The sequence below is a fragment of the Gavia stellata genome, chromosome 22, assembly GCF_030936135.1.
Source record: "Gavia stellata isolate bGavSte3 chromosome 22, bGavSte3.hap2, whole genome shotgun sequence".
In the NCBI taxonomy this organism is placed as follows: domain Eukaryota; kingdom Metazoa; phylum Chordata; class Aves; order Gaviiformes; family Gaviidae; genus Gavia; species Gavia stellata.
The window spans coordinates 14,574,214-14,594,063 of NC_082615.1; the positions used below are offsets into that span (position 1 = coordinate 14,574,214).

The 19,850-nt window shown below is 53.8% G+C and overlaps 1 pseudogene; it reads right to left on the minus strand.

Moving 5' to 3' along the window:
• Positions 1-8,758: 8,758 nt before the first annotated feature.
• On the minus strand, positions 8,759-17,418 carry LOC132319008 (uncharacterized; annotated as a pseudogene).
• Positions 17,419-19,850: the final 2,432 nt, after the last annotated feature.

The following is a 19,850-nucleotide window of genomic DNA, read 5'->3' on the forward strand; positions in this document are numbered from 1 at the left end:
TCGGCTCCGGGCCGCCATACTGCGTGACCTCACTTCCCTAGCAACGGGGGCGGGGCGCGCTGGCTGTGGGGCCGGCGCCATTCCTCTCGTGGCTGCCTGTGGCGGGCGGCTGCGGTCCCGCCTCACGTGTGCCCCGTGTCTTCCCGTGTTGCGTTCAGGCGTCGCTGCCGGCCGCGCGGCCTCGCGCGGGGGAGCCGTTCGCGGCGGCACTGGCTGCTGCCCCATCGCAGGGCATCGCACGGCGCCGCCCCACCGGGCCCACCTGGCCCCGCCAGGGCCGTCCCAGCCGCCTGCGCCGCGCCGCGAGGGGTCTGCCGGACGCGGAATGCGGTCCGCAGCCTTCGGGTGCGTGTGCCGTCGTCGTCCCCCCGCCGTGGGTCGCTGCAGTGGAGAGGTACTCTGGCTGCGCGGGGCTCCGAGGAGTGCTCGTGTGACCGTGGGGCGTCAGGGACAAGGTCCGAGTCACGACCCCTCAAATTTCAGGGGAAAAACGTGTCATTCCTACTGTGGAGGAGTGTTGGGATCTCCTCTGCGGCCTGTCGTGGGGTGGAGAAACCACCTACCTCTGCTACCGCGGAAGAGGAGTGGTGAGAAAATATGTTTCTGTTTGCATGTTTTCTCCTTTTCTTGCAGCAACGCCCCTTGAAAGCACGACCTTGATAGGCCAGTGGTCGTCTTATATTGGGCGATTTGAGGTTGCGTTCTCTTGCGGCAAGCAGGGGACTGCGCTTGCAAGTGGGGAGATGGGTTACGAAGCCAGCTTCTGGCATGAGCGGGGTTGGGCCACAGATGGCAGTGGACCATGATGTAAAAGGGCTGGGAGTATTGGGAGAGGTGTGTGTGGCAGAGGTGTAGGGTGGCAGAGGGAGGGAAAGTAAAGTCACAATAGGTTTCCCGGCAAAGAGTCTCTGAGTACCCTTCCAGTTGTTTCATGTGTCGTCCTGCAAGGGGGAATTTTTCTGTGTCCTGAAAGTGAACAAACTGTGTAAGCCTGCATCTTGAAGACACTTGCTTCCTGCCAGTAATGCTACTGAGATGCAGGGTTTTCTGGATCATTCTGCCTGGGTGGTGTTGCAGACCCATCTGTGTGGGCAGTGATTGCTGTGTTGTGTGCCAAGGCCTAAGCTACGGCTGCCTGTCGAGCAGGAGCTGCTGTATGCTCCTCGGAGGTAAGAAGTAGTATCTGAGCAGGAGGACTAGGCTACATGGGTACTCATATTTTTCTGTGGAGGGTGGTTGTTAAGAGCCTGCAGTGTAAGTGCACAGGGAGGGGTGAGTCAGAGAATGTGTGCATTAGGAAGCTGATGGGACCATCTCACCCCTCTTCAGATGGGCGGCATGTGTTGCATACTCTTCCCTGCACCATCAAGGCCTAAGTCCTGCTGCGTAGAGAGGGATCAAAATACCAGCAAAATGTTGTATGTGTCAGGATGTGGTATTGCAGAGTTTCCCTATGGAAAATGGATGTGAGTATGTGTCGATTTTGCATGGGAACTGCTTGTAGAGCACTGCAGACTCAAAATTGGAAGGGATCTTTGTACTGAACAATGGGGGGCTTTGGCTGTTTTTCTCCCTGTCATGCATGTGATCCCTATAATTTGGCCTGCAGCAGCGGTGAGATAATCATGGTTCCCTGCAATCTCCTGTGCTGAGAGGAAGATCTATGCTGTGGTATATGTGCTAGAATGGAGAAAATGAAGGTAGCATCCTCCTTGCTGTATGTATTAGGGGGTGCACTGTGCAGCCTTGGAGTTGGGGGTGTCCTAATGGGCTGGGCAGAACTAGTAGCAGAAGTACACAAGAGTAGCTCAAACGAGGGCGTGCAGCCAGAGACAGGGAAGGAAGCAGTGCTCTATTAGTTGGGGTGTTGGACCACGAGTACAGATGGAGATGTGGGTTGTGTAGTCATATTGAGTTACTTAAGGCAATGAAGGTTTAGGGCACAGTGGCAGAGGCAGTGGGTTCTACTTGTGTTCCTAAGAGGGCAAGCGTTGTTGATTTCTGCTTAGGTACTTAACCTTGTACATGTGGAGGAAGCTGCAGTGCTGCCACGTCAATGGAAACATTTTTTTTCTACCGTCTTGGCCTTTGTAGTAGGAGGCAGGCTGACCATAGGACCAGAACTGTTGATCACAGCTGAGTAAGAGAATTTCCATGCCCTTGGTTTTCACCAAAAAGTGTAGGGGTGGGTATATAGAGGGAACAGTGTGGTGTCTTGGAATGTCATCTACCAAAGGCTGGCTACAGGTCAGCGTCCCCCCTTTCTCTCAGTAGTTAGCAAATCACGGGTTATTACTCACGGCTCCGGCAAGGATGTTGCACAGCTGCCTGTCACTCTAGCTTTCTGATCAGGACCAATTAGAGCCATTTGCCTTCTCCTCTGTAGTCTTGCCTCGTGATGACCGCTAAAGGTCTGAGCATAGTAGCTTGTAGTTCTTTTTGGCAGTGCATGGCTATTACACGGTTTGCTAAATGTCTATAACTAACACAATTAATAAACCTGAGTATAATGGCTGAAATTATTACCATAGAGCATAGAACCAAATGAGAAATCTCTGCAATTGCTGAAAATGTCTCGGAGTCTGACAGAATGAGAGACGTATGCACAGTACCTATAACTGAAGGCTAGCAATCGCTGCTCAGCAATGTTCTTCTGGCAGGCCATGTATCTTAGCTCCTCAGTCTTGCCTCAGAGCCTCCATCGTGGCATTATAACTTTGTCAGCCATTGCTTATTGATGCAGTTGTGGTAAAATCTGTCATTCTTCAAAAACATACAGTAAAATTCAATGGCCTGCAGAAAAGCATAAACCAGAAAAGTTACTTTATAAGCATGAGGATATCTGGTGCACACATGGATATGCTGCTGTAAGAAATTAACATCTCTGAACTCTGTTTTGAGATTGATTAGTAGGAGTCTTTACTTCATATGAGACACTAATCTTTCTTCTAAGTATCTGGCTTCCTGTTTCCCCAGTTGCAACACCCAGGTAATTAAGTGGGGGTTGCAGTAACGATACCTTACTCAAGTTGATCTCTTACTTTTAAAACTTCTCTCACGCATCTTCTGTAGCTCCAGTCACTGGAATATCATCTACATGAGGTAGTAACTTGGTTTCTTGTAGCTTTTAATGTCTTGTAGCTCTTGTGGCTCTTAGTATCACACACACAGAGATGTGTATATATATTAAAAAATGTATATGTACACACGTATATTCCATACGCAGATGTTACAATATATGTCGGTGGTCTATTAAGCACGATCACTGTTGAAATAGTGTTAATACATCAAGCCTCATCAACAGAAATAGGGTTTAACTTGTTTGAAGACAAAGGTGCTTTTAAACTAGGTGCGTTTTCTTTTATTTCCTCCCTTTGGGTGTATATTCCTCTTGCTTTTAACTTCAGTCATGGCAACTAATGTAAAAAAGCCTGCCCCAACACCCAGAAACTACCCATATCCCTGTCTGCAGGCCCCAGGTAACTTTAGACGTCTCCAACTTCCTTCTGCTGCCTGGTTCTGGTTTTCTGGCACTCATGGAGACATCAGTGCACCCTCAGTCCCGTGCCACAGGAGAATGGGATGTATGCCCCAATGCTGCTCAGCCAGAGGCATGAAGACCTCAGGGAGGTCCAAACTAGAAGAAACAGTTTCTGCTCAAATAATAGAATGAGTAAAATTAATGTGGCTTTGTGTAATGTGAAGAGAAGTGGTTCCATCAATCACAGTTAAAGCTTTGGAAAAGTACGCTGAAAATACGATAAATTAATGGCCTCAACAGTCTTTTTGGTTTGTTTTGCAGGGTAGTACTTTGAGGGCCAACAACTTGAAGAGACACAGCTTGACCTGATGTGTTGATTTTGGTGATATTTTAAGGCAGCATGTAAGTATACAAGGAGCCTAGGAGCATTAAGAAGAAAGGGAAGTGCAAGGAAGGTTTGAAACAGAGGAAAAGCTAAGTACCCTGACTACTGAAGTTGGTAAAGTTGGAAAGAATTTGGAGTTATGCTGAGCCTTGGCGTCATCGGTGAAGAAAGAACCTGTGTGCTAGGCGTGTGGGAGGTGAGTGTAGCTGGAGCATGCAGAGGGGTGGGCTGGGCTATCTGGTCTGGGGCACACAGGGAGGGAGGGGAAAGGCAGGAGGATCTGAAGTAGCATAGGGTGCAGGCTTTTCCTCTCCGATGGCTTCCCAGGCACACAGGGTCACTCACAAGGTCCCCCATGGCTCCTCCAGGAACTCCAACAGCGACACAAAGCACCCAAGGCACTGGCATTTGCACAAATACAGCACCACTCTGGGATGGGACTGCCACCTTGACATGCTGCCAGCAAAAGCCCTCTGCCCAAAGGCTCTGCAGATGTCCCTCAAACCAGTCCCCAACTCCCCCACAGCTGCTTAACCCTGCCCCAAATCCACCATCAACCCTTAAAGTCCCAGGACTTCAAAACACCCCCAGGCCTGGATGAAAAGCCTCCAACTCCAACCCCTGCCCCAAGACCATCAATGATTCCAACGCTGCCTTGAACCCGATCCCAGAACCCCAGTGCTCCCAAACCCACTCCCCCAAACAATGCCCCAATACCACCCCCAAACTATACCACATCATCCCTGCTTGCAGGCTCCCCCTCAATTCTGGATGTCTCTGCTGGGCAGCCCTGACCTCCTGGTGCCCAGTGGAGAATTGTGTGCCCCTAGTCTGACATCCCAGGGAAACAGGATAGATGGCCCGATGCTACTGGGATGGGGGGACAGCCTGTCAAAGACCCAGCAGGGGACAGATGCTCCTGAGGCACCGCCCCCTGCACTCCCTGTTCCCATCCCAGGAAGATAAGCACAAGCTAGCCCTTGGCTGCACTTTATTCTCAATTAATGCAGAGGTCATTATATTCATTAGGGGACACAGTAAGGACCCAGCCAGGCAGCCTCCCCAAGGCTGGGGCCCCTGATGCGCTCTGGTCATCTCAGTGGAGCTGTTTTGGAGGCCTGCAGTGGGCTGCTTGTGGGTTTGCAGGATGCTGTGGTCTTTCTGGGACTTTATCAAAGTCTCTGGGACATTGGGAATGGCCGGCAGGGCTTTTCCTCCTTGCCTGTGGGCTCTGTTCTTAGTGGGGGGAGGCATTTGGGAGTCTGCAAGGCTATCCCCGTCATGTTACTACCATGTTTGGGGTGGTGCAGGAGGGCTCTCAGGTCTCTGCAGCTTTGGAGATGGGTCTTAGCAGTATCGTGGGATCCGTTTCCTGGTGTTTGGGGGCAGTTTGGCTGTGCCCAGAGCTCTTCCCCTCTTTTGGGAGAGTTATATCAGGGTCTTTGGTTCCCTTCCCCCAGTTTCATTTGATCTCTGTGTACTCTGTTTAGTATCCCCTTCAAACAAATTTTAAACATGGAGGGGTTTTCCTCCTGACTGGTGGGAGGAAAGACAGGACTACAGTACAAAGTGATAAACACAAGAGATTACACATGCACTTTCAAGCTGTGGTCTTTGCTAAACTGCTGTCCAGAACTCTAGGGAGAAATAAATGTTCAGCTGCTGCCCAGTGAGTTTCACAGCCACTCTGTGAACACGCTGAAGAAAAGGGGGGATTACAGGGAGACGGAGTCATAGCCAGTGCTGCAAAAAGAGAAAGGCTCGCCTTGACTGCCAGCTGTCTGCGTGAGCAGCAAGACCGGTGTTCACAGGGCAGTACCACAGCCGGTCTCCCTCTCTGCCACCTTCACGCGTGCATACCTCGGTAACGGGTTCACGGTGCTTGGTCTTCTCCGTGGGTGTCCGCGCCTTGCCCATGCATCCGCCCCTGGTACTGCAGCCCACCGCTCACACATGCACACTGGGAGACGCTGCACGAAGTGCCATGGCTTGTATGTCCAGCCCTCTAAAGAATCATATACGATCAATGACTGTCCTTCACGGACAATTAATGGCACTCCCTTCAATACGATAGAACCTCCCTGCTGCTGTGTGCTGGGGCACGGGGAGCGCAGCCTGGCAGTGTCTGGGTTCTACGGAGCAGCACGGCATTCTAAGTGCACAGTTTGTCTCTTTGCTATAGAAATGCAATCAGTGACAGAAAATGCGGACAGATAAGAGAGAGAAGGCTGGTTAACAGATTTTTATGACTAATATCTAACAAATGGGATGAAACAGGGAGGCAAAAACGCAGTTCAGCAGATCCTTGCTATCACTGGAAACTCCTAGAGAAGGTGTTCCTGCCTGCATAGCTAAGATAGCTATCGATAAAAATTATTTCTGTCTCTCAGGGGCAGCTCTAAAGACTAAATAATCCATTCCCACCCTGCGGATATTGTTAATTGTGTCTGGATTAGCCTTGCTTTGGTAATTTCTTGTTTGTTTTGTCACCAGGTATGCATATGTGAAAAGGGAAAGATGTAACACCTACTATTTAGATTGATTGCTGTGGCTGTGTCACCGAAATCGGGAATGGAACTCCTTAACACGGAGTGTATTAAAGAGCAGGCATTACTTTATTTGGCACCAGGTGCATGGAGGATCTCTCCACCTAGCATGCACACCCAGTTAAAATCATGGCAGGTATTTAAAACAGTTGACAAAGTTAGATACGCCTACTGGTCCCACCCCTTGATTAACTGTTGGTTCGTACCTTTCTTACTTCAGCCTAAAGATACAGTTCTCTTTTAATTCACTACGCATGCGCAGAGCATAGGGGGCTTATTTGCATTGGGGCTGTTCCCTAGCTAGGAGGTGTGGGTTTTAACATTATAATGAGGCAGGTCAGCCTCAGGACACTTTTGGCACTCTATTCTATTTTCCTAGAATTCGTCCTTGTGTTAATCCTTGTTAGTTAGTGGAGAGTTTTTAATATGTCTAAATACCAGGTGCATTCCTTACAAAGTATCTTCTTTACATTCTTTCTCACTTATGTTGACCTTGTGTTTTGAGATGTTCTGTAACAGCTGAAGTCCATTCCAGCCTGCCTTATGGCCCCTTTGGTATGTACCGAGACTCTACATGTGCTCCGGAGCCCCACTGAGACTCTCAGTTCACAATTTGAATTGCCCCCAAACCCTCCCTGTGCCTTTACATGTGCCCCTGGGCCCTGTGTCTTGCAGTGTGCCAGAAAGTTTTCTGTTTAGTTTTCTTCCCTGTCCCAGAATTTTCTGGGTACTTTCTGGTGTGCTCCAGAATTATGTTTCCCTTCCTTTATGCACCAAGGCTCTCCCTTTGCTCTTCTGTGCTCCCAGAATCTTTTGTTTGCTCTATCACTCTGTTGTCCCTAAATCAGGGTTCTTCACCTGGTGTGCAAAATGCCAGTCAACACACTTGAGTCAAGATTATTTGACTTTATTGCCACCCTGCAGAGTGGGGTGCCAGCCATTTAACATCAGCCAGCACGCCTCTCAGAAACACACAGGGTCTTCTATATGAAACAATAGCAAAGAAAGAATCACATTACAATAACTGATTGGTCACTCATACTAAGGTCCACCTGTGCATGTCTCAATTTTAATGTAACTCATTATACTAAGGTGGACTTATATTTGCATCTAAAATCTCCTCCTAGGGGTGTATTTTTTAGTATTAAAATCACCTGAGGTTAGCTTAGGATACAAGTCTTGATTAAATTCCAAAATACTTCTCTACAACAAATCATATATGACTACACACCATTACACACACTAAATAGGTTATTGTCTACTTGAAGGTTCTTGTAAAGTACCCTTGTCTTGACCAGGATGCATATCTTCGTTACCAGGGTGAGCCTCCATCTCCGTCCTTAAGGATACCTGAATTCCATTGCTATAATCTGATTCCATATACAGCAACCCCCTGATGGTTTGGGTTTTCTTCCCTTTTGTTGCACCCCAGAGCTCTCCATTTGTCCCCTTAATAGTCATCCTTATTCCTTTTGATGCACCCCAGGTCTCTCCCGTTACCCTCTGGCAAGCTGCCCTCCGGAGCTGGGCACCTCTGCCGCTCTGGTAGCCCCAGCTAATCCTTATGGGGTTGACAATGACGGCCCTGTGTTCCTGATGGGCTGCAGCTGTGGGCTGTGGGGCAGGGATGGGGGAGCAAGCCCCAGGTGTGAACAGCAGTACCCCCTCTGGCCAACGGGTTGCAGCCACAGGTAAGTAGCTGGGGATAATTGCGCTGCCCAGGGTGGCCGTGCTCATGCCAGTCTGGGAAAATGGGGCTGCCACCGAGCATCGCCAGCGGCGGGGCGGGGCGGGGCGGGGGAGCAGCACTGAACCGGAGTGGGGCTGCTCAAGCGCGGGAGCCGGCGGCCCTCAGTGTGGGACCGCAGTAGTTCTGGGGGGGCACTAAGTTGGGTGCGGGCCTTGCGAAGGCCGGGGGACCCCTCGGAAGTCCAAAGAAGGGCTGGGGGGTGACAGGGCGCCAGGGGCGGTACGTGGTCGTGCTGGAAGTGAGGGGCGATGCTGGCGAGGGGGGGGTTGGGGCCGCGTCGGACCCGAGGGGGAGCTGATCGTAGGGGAGCACCGGGCCAGTATCGTGGATCCCGGGGCTGCGCTTCAGGCTACGCGGGCGGGGAGAGGAGGAACGGGATCTCTGCAGGGTCAAAACTCACAAAACGGAGGACCCGCGAAGCAACGCGGGAGGTGTACTCCTCTGACGCCGGACTCGCGGAGGAGCGAGTTGCTTTGCGACGCATGCCGGTAGCCGCAGTGTTGCGGCAGGGGACTGCAAGGCAGCCACGTTGTTACGCAAAGCATGCGGCTCGCTGCTGCCGCCCGGCGACTAAAAGGCGGTGCTGCAGGTGGTGCTCAGCGCATGCGCATCGCTGCACTCCGATGTTCTCGCTGCTGCCGCCTAGCGAGCAGAATGCGGTACTGCCGCGCAGGCGCGGTAGCGGACTCCGCCGGGCTCGCTGCTGCCGCCCACCGATCAAAAGTCGGTATTGCAGCTAAAGCGCTACCCACGCGCTGTGGCGCGCACGCCTTGTTCGCCGCTGCCGCCCGGCGACCAAAAGTCTGTGCTGCAGCGCGGGAGCCGCGCATGCATGGTGGTGATCCCCGCGCTCGCTGCTGCCGCTCGGCGACCATAAGGCGGTGCTGCACGTGGGGTGGCGCGCATGCGCGGTGCTGGCGTCGTGCTCCACGCTGCCGTCCGCCGGTAACGGCAATGCGATGCTGCGGTGCCTGCGGGATGGTGCCCTCGCGCTCGTTGCTGCCTCCCGTTAAGGAAACTCCACTGCCACCCGACGTGCGCGTTGTCGGCGAGTGCTCGGCGCGCAAAACGCGGAAGGGCAGCGCCGGTGCCGTCCCTGGGCAGGCGCCGCCCGGCGGGTGCTCGCTGTTGCTGCCGCCTCGTGGCCGAGGCGGGGTATTGCAGCGCCGGCACCGCACAGGGGCGCAGCAGCGCTGCTGCCACAGCATGGCTGTGTCCCGGGCGGGATTCCCGGTGGGTGAGGCCCAGGACCACCGGTGAGACGAGCGAGCCCCTTTGAAAGGTGTAGGGCAGTCTCCTGCCCACCGGCCGCCCGGAGGTGGCGGGACGGGAGGCTTCGAACCGCCCGCTGCGGCCGGCTCCCGGTCAGCTGGAGGCGAGCCGGGCCTTGGCAGCCCCCGGGAGCCACCTGAGAGCTGGCAGAAGGGAAGAGGGGAAGGAGGCGGACACCCGCCCAGGCGCAGCCACCAGCTGCCCCCCCCAGCTCGCCCGACCTGCCCCCGAGCCTCCCCCGGCCGCGCAGCTGCCCCCAGCTCTGGCACCTCCCCTGAAGCCTGTCACGTAGCCCCAGGTCACCCCCGAGCCCTGTGGCAAGCTGGCCCTCGAACGCGCTTGATTCTCCCTTAACACGGGTGCCATTGGCAGCCGTGCGGGGAAGGAGCTAAAGCCCTTCCGTGTAAAAGGGCTGCAGCCCCACGGGATGGTGCCACTGGGACATGCCTTCCTGAGAGTGCTGGCAAGCTGCACGGATGTTTCCAACTGACCAGTGCAACAGGTTGATGGTCGGTTGGAGTCAGTCCCCATGGAGGCAGCTCCCAGGCATTTTTGGAGAGCTGGTGGAGAGGAAGCAGGAAGAGGGGCAGGAGATGGCTGCTCCCACCCCTCCAGGTACCTAAGGGCTTCCCACCCCCTGGAAAAGGTGCTGGGTGCCTCCCCAACTCAGCAAAACTCCTCCAGCCCTGCTCACCCTCTGCAGCTGCCCCCAGCTCCGGCACCTGCCCTGAAGCCTGTCCTGCAGCCACAGACTGCCCCCGAGCCCTGTCCTCACGGCAGCGAGCTGCCCCTTGAACATGCTTTATTCTCCATAAATGCAGGTGCCATTACCATGAGTTTGGGGAAGGAGCAGCGGCTCCAGGAGCACCTGCTGAAGGAGGGCTTCCTGCCTGAGGAGAGCTACCGTAATTGCTATGGATAACAGTTGCTTGTTCTTTCCCTCTCCCAGAGGCAGCACTGAGGACTCGGCTGTCAGTTCCTCTCTGGGGATGTTGTTCACGCATCTGGCTCAGGTTTGTGTGGCTTGCCTTTGCCCTCATCCTCCTAGCAGCTTGGGCGAAAAGGGACAGCTGGACGGCTTACTGACTGTGGGCAGGAGCTGCCGCGGCTGAAGCTGGAGAGGCCAGAAAAAGGTAAAGTGGCTGAAGAATAAAACCAAGGGGATCCAGCCAACAGCTGCCTCCAGCTGCAGACAGGAGACAGCCTGCCTCTCCGGGTGAGGAAGGATCCCTCTTAGCATAGTCCTCAGCAGATCCGATCACCAGTGTGCACAGCAGGGTCTCTACGCGTAGCCAAAAGCACGGGACGGTTACAGAGCGTGTGCGGGTGTGAGGCTATGTATCTGGGAAGCCTCACGTTGTAAGAGCTGTAAGATGCCAATCTATTCTTTTAGGTGGATGACAGTCAAGCAACCGGAGCCACAGAGGAGGAAGGGAGGGGGAGAGAGAGACAGAGAAAGATGCGTCTGAACTGTCAAATTCTCCCAGCAGCTCCGAGAGTGGGAGCTACGGTGAGTCCTGGACCCTTGGGGCCCTGTCACCCCTCTTCTGCATCCCAGTCCCTCCCTGCCCTCCCATTCTCTTTCTCTTGCTGCTGTCATTTTTTTCCGCTTCCCTGTATCTCTCCCTCTCTTCAAGTCTCCCTCTTCCCCTGTCATTCTACCTCTCCATCTTCTCCTTCTCTCTGCGCTTCTGCCCTGTTCCCCGTCACTCTTTTTTTCATCCTCTCTGTCCTGCAGCCCATGACTATTTTTGTCTTTCTCCATCTATCTGTCTGTCTTCCTGTCCCAATTTTTTTCAATTCCTCCCTGCCTGCCTTTTAGCCCTTCACAATTCCCACCCCCCACACCTCTCTCTGTCTGGCGCCGTGTCCCTATTTTTAAATTCCTCTCTCTCTGCCCTGTATTCTATATATACTTTTGCTGTCTTAGATTTTCTCATTCCAGGTCCCTGTCCCTGTGTTTCAATTTCTTCCCTCTCTGGCCTATAGCCTGTTTTTTCTCTTTACTGTTCTCTCTCTGTCTGGCTCCCTGTCCCTGTTCTTTAGTTCCTCTGTCTCTGCCCTTTTAGCTCATCGAGGTTTTTTGGTATTTCTCAGTCTCTCTCTGTCCACCTCACTGTCCCCTTTTTTTAACTCCTCCCTCTCTGCCCTGTGGCCCATCGCTATTTGCTCTTCTCCATCTCTCTCGGTCTGCTTCCCGGTCCCTTCCTCCTCTCTGGCCTGTAGCCCATTGCTATTTTTTTTTTTTCTTCCGCTCTGCCTCTGTCTCTCTCTGTGGCTCCCTTTCCCTATTCTTCAATCCCCCCTCTTTGTCCCTTAGCAGCTGCCTGTTGTATTGTCTTGTTAGCTGGGGCGGGTAGGGGCTGCAGGGCTGGGTTCTGTGAGAAGACACCAGGAGTTGCCCCCGTGTTGGATGCAGCCAGTTCCAGCTCAGAGACCGCTCTGCTGCTGGTCAAAGCTGAGCCCATCAGCAATGCTGATAGTGCCTCTGGGATGACGTATTTAAAAAGGGTTAAAAAATGCTGTGGAGAAGCTGTGATAGAGAAAATGTGAGTGTGAAACAGCCCTGCAGACTGTGTAGCTTTGTGGTTTGGTTTGTGCTGTGTACCTGTCCACCTTCCTCCCATCATTTGTTGTCCCAGCTCCCTGTCCCTGTTCTTTCATTCCTCCCTCCCTGCCCTGTTCTTTGTTGCTTTTCTCTCTCTCTCTCTCTCTCTCTCTCTCTGGAAAGGGCATCCGCCTGACCATTGCTGAAGAGAGAGACAAGAGACTGGCGGCCAAGCAGAGCAGCAGGTGAACTGCAGCTTGGGCTGGCAGTGGTCCCTTCAGTATATTAATTAAACCATTTACCAAATGGCTGTGTGACTGGCTGGGGAGCATCGCAGGGCTGAGGGGAGCCGTGCCGTGCCAGTGCGAGGCCACACTCTACTCTCTGGAAGGGCCTGCTGATCTGGGGAGGCTCCTGGCAATCCGAGCAACTGCTGGAGCCATCTTCCAGAAAGGCAAGGAGGAGCGGTGGGAGAACCTCCAGGCTGCTCTGACCCCAGGAAGGTGGTGGCACAACCGCTCCTGGATGTCGTTCCCAGGGACATGCTGGAGGAGCAGGGGACTGGGAAGAGCCAGCTGGGCTCTTCCCGGGGCCAATGGTGCCAGACAGGCTTGAGGCCCTCTGGGATTGCCCCCGGCTGGGGGCCTGAGCAGAGAGGGGAGGCTCTGCAACCAGCGCCAGCGGTGGGTGGTACATTGGCCGGTCGTTTGGGTGCCAGGGGTGGTGGCACTCGGTGTCCCGAGCCTGGCTGGTGGCTGCTTACAGGAGAGGTCCCCTCCTGTTCAGTGGCTTTCCTCAGAGGTGGAGCGTGCAAGGGATCGCGCTGCCAGCCAGGCCAGGGGAGATCTCCACGCTGGGGGTGGCAGTGGCGGTGCTGGCGGTTGGGCTGCTCTTGGGAGGGACTTGGCTGGAGCAGAGGAATGGGCTGCCGGGGACCCCAGTAAGTCTGGCAAAGGCAAGCACCAAGCACTGGCCTGGGGATGGGCAGAGGTGGGGCCGGGGCTGGGTGGCTGGACAGCAGCAGTGGCTGTGGGAAAGGCCCCGGAGGCCAAGGCGCACAGGGGTGGGCAGCGTGCCCGGGCAGCAAGGACAGGCATGCAGCCCAGGCTGTGCTGCAAGGGCGTGGGTGGCACCGTGGGGAAGGGGTTCCTCCGCGCCGCTGGGCCCAGGGGAGGCCGTGCCTGGGCGCTGGCTGTGGGCTGGGGCTGCCCGGGTCCCGGCAGACACGGCCACGGTGGAGCGAGGCCAGCGGAGGCCCCAGCTGGTTGGGAGCTGGAGCACCGGAGGCACGGGCAGAGGCCAAGGGCGTAGGCTCTGCTCAGCCTGGAGAAGAGGGAGCACAGGGGCTCTCCAGCTCTGCCTGCCTGTCTTTCTCCTGAGATGGAACAGGCACTGACGAGCACTGGGGGAAAATTGTCATCTTTTATTGGCCTCAGAAAGCTTCTACAGCCGAGCAGAGGCTGGCAGCAGAATGTCCTCAGGGCAGCTGAATGCCTGGGGTGCTGTCCATGCACCCATCCCTCGCGTGCCTCCCCTTGCTGCTCCTTATGGATGTTGTGCAGGCTCAGGGCCAGCTGCTGTCTTCGGAGACCCACATGGTGCTGGCAGCGGGGCGCTGTTCCTCTTGCTGTCCCGTGATGCAGGTACAGCGGAAAGCTGTGCGCAGAGCCCTGAGCGCCCTCCTGAAGAAGGAGGGCCATCACCGTCAAGCTGGGGTGTGCGGGAGGGTGGCCATGCCTGTGGGGGAAGGAGAGCTGTAGGCAAGGGGCTGGGTGGGTGACAGGCAAGCTCCCGCCTGCCACTCGCCACTGAGGGCTTTCCCCAGGGAGGGGTGGCCAGGGCATGGCCAGGCCCCAGGTGAACAGTGCTGCCGGCCTGGCCTGGGTGCCGCTCACTGGGAGAGCCGGGCCAGGCCTGCCCTTGCCAGGGCAGTGCTCGACTCGGGGACGTACCTGGGTCATCCTCGGGCATGTCCCTGGAGGCAGAGGAGGGCTGTGCATCGCCTCTGTGCTCTGAGGCCGCCTGCATGGGGAGAGCAAGAGCACAGGTAGGGGAGGGAAGGGATGTCGGCGGGATGACACAGAGAGCACCAGGCATCTCCCTGCCGCACACAGCTCAGGCACTGCGTCTGCCTCTGGCACCTCGGGATGCCTGCTGCTGACCACACGTGCCTGGCTCACCTGTTGCCTGAGGGTCCCAAGCCAAGGGAGAAGCCACTGGGTCTCTTTCATTGTCCGCTGCTGGGGCAAGGTGGGGTGTGCCAGTGTCTGCTGCAGGGGTTTGAGGCATCGAAGAAGCCACTTCATCCTTGTGCGCTACCAGGCTGTGCTGGCCTCTCCTTGATGGTCTCCAGACATGGGAGAAGCCATGTTTTCTCCATCCTGGCATGCCGCGGGGACGAGAGGGGCTGTGCTGGCCTCTCCCTGAGGCTCTCCAGCCAAGGGAGACTCTGTGTCCCGAGGCGCTGCAGGTGTTCTTGCTGCCATTGCCACATCCATGCTTTGTGCCAGGTCCCGCTGTGGCGCCGGCTGCTGCCTGGGTCCCCGGCTCCCAGTGAAAGCCTTGCCCAGGGCCTCATTCACGAGGCACCGGGCTGTCTCCCGCAGAGCTGCCTCATAGGCTGCGGGGCTGTGCGGGGCAGGTGCCTGGCTCTCTGCCTGTGCTGCGCCGGCCTGCTCGCCCAAGACAGGAGAAGCTGGTGCCTTGCCCTCCACTTGTGCCCCGGGAGCACAGTGCCCCTCTTCCTCAGGAGCTCCAGCCAGGGCAGAAGCTGCCAGCTCAGGATCCGTGAGCCCTGCCTGACGTGGAGCAAGCCACACTGAGGAGGGTAAGGAAAAGTCTCCTGTCCAGGCCTCCAGCTCCTTGACGCGAGTGAGGAGGTCAGCAAACCATGTGCCCAGGCTGGCTGTGGAAGGGTGAGCTCTCTTTATCCAGGACTCGGGCACCGTGTCCAAGAAGAGGACATTCTGCAGGTTCTCCACGTCAGGCAGGGCTGGAACGTTTTTGCCAGTAGCCAGCTCTGACCTGCTCAGTCCCAAAATAGGGAGTCAGGACTCCTGGTTCCCCCGCAAGCAATTAAAATGCACCAAATAGGCCAGGGAAGGCCTGATGCTGAATGAAAGTCTGCTGGACACTTTCAGAGATTCAGAAGAAAGGCATGAAAAAAGCCCAGAAGATCAAAGAGTCAACAAGAACCTGCTGATGATTTTTACTAGACTGTCTGCTCCTTGCAGCAATGTCTCTCTGCAGGTATGCCCAGCACCTAGACCAGGCCAGGGCTACTTGCATTGCCAATACACACAAGGAATACAAACACTAGCCCTACTGCTGCAGCCCGTGTGTCCGTCAGCTGAGGGTGGGGTCCCTTTAGCCTCTCAACACTGCCTGCCTCCCCACAGCGCAGAAAGGCCTAACCCCCCCAGACAAGCCTGAGATCAGCTCCCCTCCATGACCCTGGCAGGACCGTGTTTCTTGCTGTCCCTCCCCGGAGACACTGACTGCTCTGGCAAGCTCTGTACTCTATTTTTAATAAATTAGCCCTGACCTCCATTTGTGTGGATAAATACAGCATCAACCACGCTGCCAAGCCGTTTTTCTCTTGGTTAACACATTAATCCAAGCTGCTCTATTTGTCTTTCCTCCACAGACTCGTATTGTTCTGGATTCATTTTGCCAAACAAATTGCACAAGCTGGACTGCCCATTTACCCAGTGCTGCTTGATTATAGGGGTTATTTATGAAACAGCAAGACGTATGGCATTAAGCTTCTTAATAATAATGAGAGAAAGGAAGGGGGAAAGTACTAGAAGAGAGGAGGGGGAAAGTGTTTTTTATTACAGACAAAAGCTCCTGCCACAGGTGATAAATTCCAGACACTTTTTCCAGTTGCTCTTGTGCTGTTGGCATGATGAATAGCACAGGCACCAGCACGCAGCTCGGCTGCAGGAGCGTGGCCATGGGCTGCAAGGAAAGGAGGGAAATGCCAGAGCATACACACGAGGTGAGGCTGGCTGAGGCGTGCTGGGGCCACTGGCCAGGCGATACAGACCACACCCAGCCCTTCCTACTATCAGCACCATGCCTGGAGTCCCTCCCATTGCAGGCCCAGAGGAACCTCAGAGGTGGTGTGAGGGCAGGTGACATGGCCTTGCCAGTCCCCTGCCAGCATTGCTCCTCCCAAAGCCCAGCTGCTATGATCAAGTGATTACTGGAGAACCTGGTGTTTGAGGAGCAAATTATCCTCTAACTCTGGGGTTGCAAAGCAGAGCATGAAGAACATGGCACAGAGAAGAGAAAGCCTCAAGCTACTTACTACTGAGCACTCAAATCTGTAAAAACCGCATCTCCAGCCCAGTGAGAATCTAGTCCAGGTCCTCTCCTTCTCCTACACTGTTCCCATGTTGGATAGCCTCCATACATGCAGCTAGTTTTTCTACTGCAACCTGTATAATTTCTGGCCGGTACTCAGACTGCCCAAGATACTTAGTTTCTGCATAACTAAACTGCTTTTGAACCCATTTCCCCCTCTTCTCTCTGAGAAGTTTGGAACCACTCCATTCACCACAAGCAGAGCTCAGTTAGGTCTCTGAACTCATCCCCCTCTAACCTGGCCATCCTGGCTCTAGTGACAGCTTACTGCAATTCAATCAAAACTTCTTTCAAAGGGAGATGCTTGATTAAGGGCCTGGGAGACCTTGAAAGTACAGTCATTCCTTCAAGGGGAAGGTAATTAATTTTTTAATCAGTGGGCACTGATCTCACAGAATCACAGAATCACAGAATCACTAAGGTTGGAAAAGACCTGTAAGATCATCAAGTCCAACCATCAACCCAACACCACCATGCCCAATAAACCATGTCCCACAATGCCGCATCCACACGTTCCTTGAATACCTCCAGGGAGGGTGACTCCACCATCTCCCTGGGCAGTTTATTCCAGCGTGTCTCCCACGGGTGTTGTCTAACGCAGGGCATCAGCCCTGGGAAAAGCCGGCAAACCTGCGACTGGGGCACACAAGGGACAGAGGAACAGCAGGACCAAATGTCTACTTTCACTAATTCTTAGTAGATTTTCTCTGCTGGAAAAGTGTTTTAGCTGATGGTCCACTGTATCTTCCACACGTTTCTATATTCAGTCAGCTCCATACAGTTCTGGCAGCTGATTCTTTCTTTCTTTATAGATCACTCTTAATTTCCAAATCTAATTATTGCTAATATGACTTAGCTTCACTCTTCTAAGCTCCTCATAAATCCACAGTGAAACAGGATCCTTTCTGTGAAATTCAATAGAATTATCTTCCTCAAGCCCATGGCAACGAGCCTGCGGCTTTCTTTTTGAAGTAGGAGGAAAAAAAATAAAACTATTTTGAATCTCAGATCCTGACATCTCAAGGTCAGAGAACAGAGTCAGCAGCAAACTCACTCCCGCAGGTACATAGCGGAGTCCTGCCACATTATTGGAGATTTCAGGGAAAGTGTTGGGAACTAGACTTGGTACACACCAACCTGCAGAGCTGCTGCATCATCTCATCCTTCTCCCTGGTGGGAGCAGTGTGGGCCATTCCCCTGGGGCAGAGGCACCTTGTGCTTTTTCCCCCCTCACCTCTGACGCGAGCAAAGCTCCTGGTCTTCCCTTCTCACCCTGTCCCAAAAAAGGAAAAAGCACCAAGCTTGCAATCAGAGACAGCATCAGACTCCAGAAATAATTCATTCCTTAGCAACCGAGACTCCCCTCACTGTCTTACAGGGCAGACCCTGGCAATGGGATAAACAAGCTCAAACGCTGAGACTAAAGGCTTTCCCCTGGCAGATGCAAATGGTTCTGCAGTACCAGCCTCAGCTTCTGCTTTCTTGTTCATCAGCTAGCACAGACCTGGGGATGCTGGGCAGGCAGAGTCAATCAGGCCTCTTTTGTGATTACAATGAACTCCTGCATTTCATGGCCTGCATCCTAAACCTGCTTTCTGATTCCCCAAGGGAGAGGGATTTACACTTTCAATTTTATGTCTAGTTAGTTAATGGTCCATTACTGTCAACAGGATCAGTAGCTAGAAGTTAAATCCTACAGGATTTACGATAAGGAAGAACCAAAGGCTGCGGAAGAAAACGTGCCAGACAGAGGGCACGGGAAACACAGAGGGGTGTTTGCAGGTCCTCAGCGCTGTGACACTGGTGGCTGGACGCTGGCCCGGTGACGGCTCTAGAACAAGGTCCACCCCATCACACCCTGCTGGCTGCTTCTCCCTTGTATACGGTACCAAGTTTCTGCCTCAAGTATCTCCTTGGAGAACATCTACCAGCAGGCTGCCAGGAGCTAGGGAGTTCAAGTAGAGTAAATTCCTCAACTTCCAGCAAGCAGGGATCTGAGTTGCCAGTCACAGAGAAAAGGTCCCCGCTCTCCATATTGAGCCAGTTACCAGACCCCCATCCTCCAGCAGGATTCACCACCAAGACCAAGTTCAGCTGGGGCAAACAGGCACCATGCTGGCTCTGCGTATCTCCTCCCTGCGCCTATCTAGCAAACTCTAGGCAACCCCAAGTCTGCAGAAGACAGCGTGACCTTACTTGAGCATGGTCTGTCAGGGACTCTACTTCCCTACTGCTACAACTGGAGTAATAGTACTCCAAAACTGCTGGAAACTAGAGGGGCTGAGAAAGGCAATGCCATAGTACACGTACAGTACAAAACAGATTTTGACGGGACCTCCAGAGTCCAAGCTACCTTGCAGACAGGATTCTGCTTGTTCCCAACATAGTTCCACTTTAGTGTCTCTCACGGAAAAATACAGAACTTGAGGATGGCATACTGCAGCCCTCACCTTCCCAAAACGATTCTCCAGAGCCTCTCGAGGGGGAAGCGAGGTCCTGTTTCCCCCACCCCACAAAAGAGTTTGCTTGGGCTTTTACCCCTACCCAGAGCTGAGCTAACATTGCAGACTCTGTAGGATTTGGCCCTTGAACCACTGGCCAGTATTGCTGAGTGACCTTGAAAGCTACTGTATTTCCACACTCGAGCATCGCTTAGGTGAAGGTAGGCCATGGCATCCCACTAAACTGCATGGGAAATCGGGTGGCCAACACTTTGTTAAGCTCTGGCCTACCTTCCATTAATGCCACTCACAGAAGGATCCCAAGCTCTGCTGTGGGTAGAAAATTATGCAGCTACCTCTGAAGCAGGACACCATCACTATTCCATAGCACAGAGAAGCAGCCCTTGCTGCAGGCAACCGGAGGCTCAAAGCAAACCAGTAGCTTTGGCAGGACTGGAATGGGTTTGCCTTGCTCATGTTGAATTCCTCCCCCCTCCCCACCAAGAGACACTGAAAGGTCTCCACTTCCTTAGCAAGATAAAGGCTTCTGTGAAGTATACACAAGCCTGCCAATAGCTGAAAATGTCTGCCTGCTTCTGATCTCATCCCCTGAGATGCACGGTGTTGCTGCTGTCAGAGCAGAGGTATTAAAGCAGCTACGCTGAAAGCTCTGTCAATATTACAGAGCTTGCTGTGCAGGGGTTTATAACCCGCCCATAAAAACCTCACTTCAAGCTGAAGCAGGGCAAACAAGGTCCCCATGCCCCTTGAGTGGGGTAGTGTTATTTTCTTTTTATTTTTGCAAACAAGGAAACAATTTTTTCTGCTGCCTGAAGTTTTTCTGAGTTGTAAATGGTGGCAAAGAGACAGAGTTTGGCTAGATGGGGGATAGGAAAATATTTAAGTGATCAAAGAACAGTTACTGACTGTGTTTCGCAAGAGGCTGGAAATTATTTTATAGGTCAAGGTAGCTTGAGCTGCAGCCAGGCAGGCAGCACAGTGCAACTCTGAGGTCTACAGCCATCAAGGCAGGTTCAGGGTCCTTCCTCAGCCTGGTCC